This window comes from Durio zibethinus, chromosome 2 (assembly GCF_047325235.1).
Source record: "Durio zibethinus cultivar Kanyao isolate XHJ-2024 chromosome 2, ASM4732523v1, whole genome shotgun sequence".
Taxonomy (NCBI): domain Eukaryota; kingdom Viridiplantae; phylum Streptophyta; class Magnoliopsida; order Malvales; family Malvaceae; genus Durio; species Durio zibethinus.
In genome coordinates, this window is record NC_143163.1 from 9,229,512 (window position 1) to 9,235,846 (window position 6,335).

General features: G+C 32.9%; 1 pseudogene across 1 annotated transcript; it reads left to right on the top strand.

Moving 5' to 3' along the window:
* Positions 1–1,787: 1,787 nt before the first annotated feature.
* On the top strand, positions 1,788–6,035 carry LOC111309246 (formin-like protein 3; annotated as a pseudogene). Its single transcript, XR_016330998.1, has 6 exons — positions 1,788–3,272; positions 3,363–3,825; positions 3,929–4,128; positions 4,983–5,218; positions 5,487–5,515; positions 5,599–6,035. The product of XR_016330998.1 is annotated as a formin-like protein 3 (transcript).
* Positions 6,036–6,335: the final 300 nt, after the last annotated feature.

Here is a 6,335-nt window from a genome sequence, read left to right on the forward strand (position 1 = left end):
CTTAGAATTCTTCAAATACACCCCCCAAAAAAGGAACAGGTTGGGGTTGGCCAGTATTTCTACCAATCGCGTACTCCTTGTCTGAAGTCTTGAAACTTTGAAAATGGTAAGTTGATATACGCAATATGTTACATACCATGCAATGGACAGTCTGTTAGGCCAGTTCCAAGATGGCTGGGTGGGCTTGTGTATGAAGGAGTTTCCAAGCCCTACCCAAATATTGGTCGTGCTTGCTGGCCTAACCGCCAGAGTATGCCCCTCGACTGGTTGACGCTTTTAGATAAAGTCAAACTTATATTATAAATGTCGTGAATAATTCATAAATTTTAGTGAAATATTTAATATGATATTTAAATTTAAAAATATTTTAATGTTATAATTGAATTATAAATTTATTAATTAATGTGTTAATTATTTTTAACGTGATTAATTTTAAATGATAATGTAAAATAGATAAATAATTTTTTAAATATTATATTAATTAATAAATTTATAATTTAAATATCATATAAGATATTTTTAAAATTTAGATATCAAATTAAATATTTTATTATAATTTAAAAATTATTTATGACATTAATTTCATAAATATTATTGTTAGTGAAATTAAACTGAGGTTGATATTTTATTATATTTAAGGACATATATCACTTTTGAATTTTTTTATGAGATATAGTTTTAATAGTAACGAAACTTGTCTAGTCTATTGAACTTTAATTCTAATTTAATTCAATTTCATTAAAACAAATTAATAATTTTAAATTTACTCAATTTAAAATTGAAATGGCTTTAAAATTGAATTAATTTTGAATTCAAAATGATTTAAACTTTAAATGATTATAAAAAATTTAGTTAAGATTAAAAATAATATAATATGGAGAACAACTACTATATAAATAAATAAATTGGGAATTAACGGGTTGCCAAGGGATTCTTAATGGGGTTCCATTACATGATTAGCACCAAAAGTAAAAATAAAATAAAATAAAAAAGGACAAATAGCGAACAAAACAAAAAGGGGTGGCTTATAACACATTGTCCTCCTCACGTCTCTTAAACGAGGTAATCTGTTTCGCTTTCCTCTCTTTCCTCACCCGACAAACGAGAAACATTCGGATGAACCAATATCCCAACAGACAAAAAAAAAAAAAAAAAAAAAATCTTATCCATCATATTATTACGAACCAAGACCTGGCTTTTGCCTTTGTAATACTTTAGACTTTAGTCTTTTGGTTCTGCCAAGTTGCAAACATCAGACACGTAACCCGTTGTTTTTCTTTTTTTTTTTTTTTTTTTAATTTCTTGGTTATTAAGATTGAGAGACATTGAAAGTATTGTGTCATTGCAAGGTTTGATAAATGCAATTGTGCAAAGAAAAAGTTTAAAAGATAAAAAGTTTCTTTTTATTTTTATTTTTATTTTTAAAATTTTATTTTTGGGTTGTTTGGCATTTTTCTTGAAGGCTAAGAAAAAGGAAGGGAAGGAATATAGAAAAATATTCTTTTTTTTTTTTTGGCGTTTGCTATTGGTTTTTGTTCTTTACGTTTTGAAAGTTTTTTAGTCTATTCGATGAAATGAGCAGAAAAACAAGCGAATGGGGTGATGTTCGGAGGAGCAACGGAAATGAGAAGGGCTGGTTATGCCATTTCTTTCATGATACTGCTTTGCTCTTTGGCCATGGGGAGCTCGGAAGGTAAGAGGAGGATACCTGAAACATTTTTTTCCAATGAAGGCAGGGCTAGGATATCTCCAAAGAAAAATGAAAAATGGTAAGATGATTTTTTCTTTCTTTAATTTTCTTAATTCTTGGAGCACTTATGTTGTTAATGGTTATTGTTAGTGGCAAAAATACATTTGAAGATTCTCGTCTGAATTGGAACTTTAGCATGTATAGCATTGTGGTGAAGGCAATTGAGCAAAACATGCTTTGAATTTAAGGTCAAAAGAATTACTTTAAATCTTAGGCGATTCTGTTAAATTCTTGTTATATGGGGGCAAATCAATTTGACTTCAACGGTAATTCAGCAGTTGAAAGGACTATGCAGGCATCCAAGCTATGCAAAAAAATGTCCGTTATTTTGATATGTAAGATTAGTTATTTCCTTTTCTAGGGGTTTAGAGGCAGATTATAGCAAAGATTCATGTAGAAGTAGGTTTAGTCTTAGTATCTTTGATGGTTAATGCGCAGAAATGCAAAATTAAATGTTCATCTATAGGTGACAGCAATTACGGATCAAGAGTTATTTGTTACAGTTTTCAGTTTTATTGACATTGCTATTTAAGTTTTATAGTTTTATGTTCAATCTGTAGCTTCTTTTGTCTTTCTTTCCTCTTCTGCCTCTCCCTACAATGCCTGGCCCTAAAGCTGGTAAAAAAAGGTACTTAAAATTTCCACCTAGCATGCCCCCCTTTTTCTTAATCTAGTCAAATTCTTAGATTTAGGATTGAAAATATTACCTGCTAAAAGCTTTACAAAAATTTCTAATTACAGGTTAAGGAGGCATGGATTCATTGCAAGAAAGAGATGGCAGAAAAAAGAGTTGCTATTAAAGATTTTGACCTGTATATACCTCAAGCAACCAATGACTTGATATCAACATTATCAGCAAAACAAAACATACACAAAGCTATTGATATTTTGCCTCCTCAAGTGAGAGAAACGATTTTTGCTTGCTTAAGAAAGAAAGGACCTCTCTTTCATGCTTCTAACCCAGAGGTTACCTTTAAGCACTGTTTCCAAAAGTGTCTTGAGTTCATTTTCAAATTGCCAGCTGCTCCTAGAAGATATCTGGTTAGCGTATCAAATAAGCACATAACCTCAGGTCCTTCTCTAGATCTAGTTCCTGAGATAGCACCACCGATACCAGCATCAACATCTGTACTGACATCTTCTCCTGTAACATTTAATTATTGTCCAACACCATCCCATCAGGCTGACTCAAGCTATCTAAGGTTTCATCCACCTGGAGGCGAATTAGCTAATTCACTTCATGTATCAAATATGATTTCCACTACTTCACCACTGCCCGATCTAAAACATTCTCATTCTAGCCCATCGTAGGCAACACATAAACATTTATCACCTGGTGCCCATGATAGAACACAGCATTCAGAAGATGAAAAGCAGGTTGTCATGAAGACTGTTATTGCTGTTATTGCTACTGCAGCCACGACATTTGCTCTAGTTACACTGGTCTTCTTTTGTTTTTTGAAGAGAAGTAGCCAAAAAAAGGATGAAAAACCTCTTCTCTACTTAAATGATGTCTCTCCTGGTATGTGCTTGTTGCGTTTGTCATTGAGCCGTCATCATCTTCACTTTCTTCTTCATGTTTCCGCAAGCATTTTAACTTTCTATCTTCCAGATTCTTCTCAGAAGTCTATCAGTTTAGGAAGTTCCAGCAACAAAGAATTCAGTACTAGCAGCCAAAAGAATCCTTCTTTTGCTAGTAGTTTATCAATGAAGAAAGATTATAATGATGCCTCACTTGCAAAAGCACCAGCATCAGATGAAACTGCAGGAGCAACATTTCTTCCCCTGAAACCTGCTCCTGGGAGATCAGCTCCTCCTCCTCCCACAGCACCACCACCACCTCCTCCTCCTCGTCCTAAGCCCCCACCTCCACCTAAAGTTGCTTGCCTTCCACCTATGCCACCTAAAGTTGCTTGGACCACATCATCGAAGACCTAGTGCTTCTGGTAGTGCAGATGAGACTGTTGCTGAATCTGGAGCGCCAAAAGCAAGTTAAAACCATTTTTTTGGGACAAGGCTATGGCTAAATCAGATCAGACAATGGTTTGGCATGAGATCAGTGCTGGATCATTCCAGTAAGGCAACACTTCTACCTTACATTAATTTTAGATTTTCTGACTAATAGTGCTTAGTCAAAATTTTTTTTTTGTCTCCAAATTGTATTGAAAACATTTGCAGGTTCAATGAGGAGATGATAGAGATGTTATTTGGTTATAATCACGGCACTAATAACCAGAATAATCAAAAGAGAGACTCACCATCAGAACCTACGATCGAGTACATTCAGATTATTGACACTAGGAAAGCACAAAATTTGTCTATTCTTCTACGTGCACTAAATGTCACAACAGAGGAAGTTGTTAATGCTCTACACGAAGGTCTCTCTCTGTCTCTTAAAGAAATACTGAGAGAATTGCCTTATCATACTAGCAAACCATAATTTATTTTTCTAGTTTGACAGACAATTAGAATGCATAAAATTTGATTGAACAAAATAATCAATTGCTTAAATTGATAATGTTATCTTCAGTTTAGATGCAAACATTCTTCAATACTTGATAATTCCAAACAACTCTCGCATGTTAATGATTTGGAGTTAATAGAATTTCTAATGCCAAATACATTAAGTTCCCCTTTAAATTTAGAAACATAAAGAAACTACATTATTAGAGAACTTTTTGGTGTTGAATGTAATAGGAAATCGAGTAATTATTTGTGCCTATTATTGGGCTTATTTGGTAAGTTTCTATTTTCTGTTGCTTTATTCGTTAAGCGCTTCATGGAGTTTTGAGTTTTTAACCTTTTCTGATGGTTCATAACCCTGGTATTAGAGGAGAAAAGTGTTGAAGGATTCACTAAGATCAATTGTCATTCTATTTATCTCCTGGATGTGAATAGTATAGAGTCCTATATTTAGCTTCCACAAATGTTTCAATAAATTTCATTTCAGCTGAACAAGGATTGTTGTGGTTCAGTTCCGCTTTTAACAGTTTACTGGCAAATATTTCTAAGCATTCAGCAGTTGTGTTGCCACTTATGTGAAAAAAGCATGTCAAATATAAAGATAGTATTTGAGATACTAAGTGCATAGACGTTGGCTGCAAAGGCAGAAAGTTTTAAATTCTTATTCATCTAGCCATTTAAAATATGCTTGTGAAATGTTTGTTTCAGATCCACCTTCTTCACTCTTAAATACACGCGACAGCTTACTCTTCAAAATAAACTGAACCAGGTAATGAGCTTCCAGCAGAGCTCCTTCAAACGTTGCAGAAGATGACACTAACAACAGATGAGGAACTGAGGCTTAGATTATTTACAGGAGATGTTTCTCAACTGGGCCCTGCCGAGAGGTTCCTTAAAATCTTGGTTGAAATACCTTTTGCCTTCAAACGAGTTGAGTCCTTGCTGTTCATGAGTACTCTCCACGAGGAAGTCACTGGCATTAAAGAATCCTTTGCAACTCTTGAGGTGGGATACTAGATTTAAGAACTGAATGACCGAGAGTCCCTCAGGCTATAAGGAAGGAAATGAAAACAAGAATATTTCTCATAAGTTTTCTATATATTTTTTTGGTCAGTGGAATCTTCTGCTTCTCAATAATCAGGAGACCACAGAATTTAATCTTAAAATATATTTTCTAAGAATTTATCTTCATGAATATAGTTCCTAGATCAAAGAATCCTTATTAAATAAAAGATAAGTAGCCAGATGATTGTAATTATTGTCTTAATGGCAGGTAGCTTGCACCAGGCTCAAAAGTAGCAGGTTATTCCTAAAACTTCTAGAAGCAGTTTTTTAGGTGTTTTTGTTGAAATTTTTTTACTGATATTTCTTTGGTGTAAATGTAGGGCACTGTTTGTGGATGTCATTTATGGCATGATCCTAAAATTTCTAAAAGAGAAAAATAGATTATTTTGGAGCTAAAAAAAAGAGAAAAATATTTATATAGTCATATTCAGAGTTTGAAATATGAAGTTTCAAAATGGAAGAAAAATGTTGGTGAAGCTGATGTTATCGTAGAGAATATGTAGTTGAAGAGATAAGTTAGTTTTTTTTATGTTGAAATTAAAAGAAAGCAATAAAATTGTTGGTGGTGGATATGGTAGAGATAGCAACTGAAAAATAATTTGGCTTATCTCATTCTTTTTTATACTTGTGTTTTGTGAAATCTTTTTCAATGCCAAAAAAATTCTGAAAACTTAACTTATATGCTGGGTTAGGATTGTTATGAGAGTATGTAAATGTTTGATAAAACTCTTATGATATCAATGTTATTAGTTGTGAATTTTGTTGCTTTATGTTATTGGCTGTGAAAATATGATTTAGTGAAATATATTCAACTTGCAAAATGCAACTAGAAAGTAATATGAGGCAATCTGATAATAAAGGCAATCTTATAACAAAACAATTTGATGAATGTCACCAAAAAGTGTTCTTACACAACATTCAATATAGAAAACATTCAGCCAACAGAAGGCTAAATAGAAAGTGTTCTTACAACATTAATAAGAAAAAAATAGTTAACATCAGTAGCTAGCAGCAACAGTTAACACAATAGAATATCAACTTTTTAGATTTTTTTGTT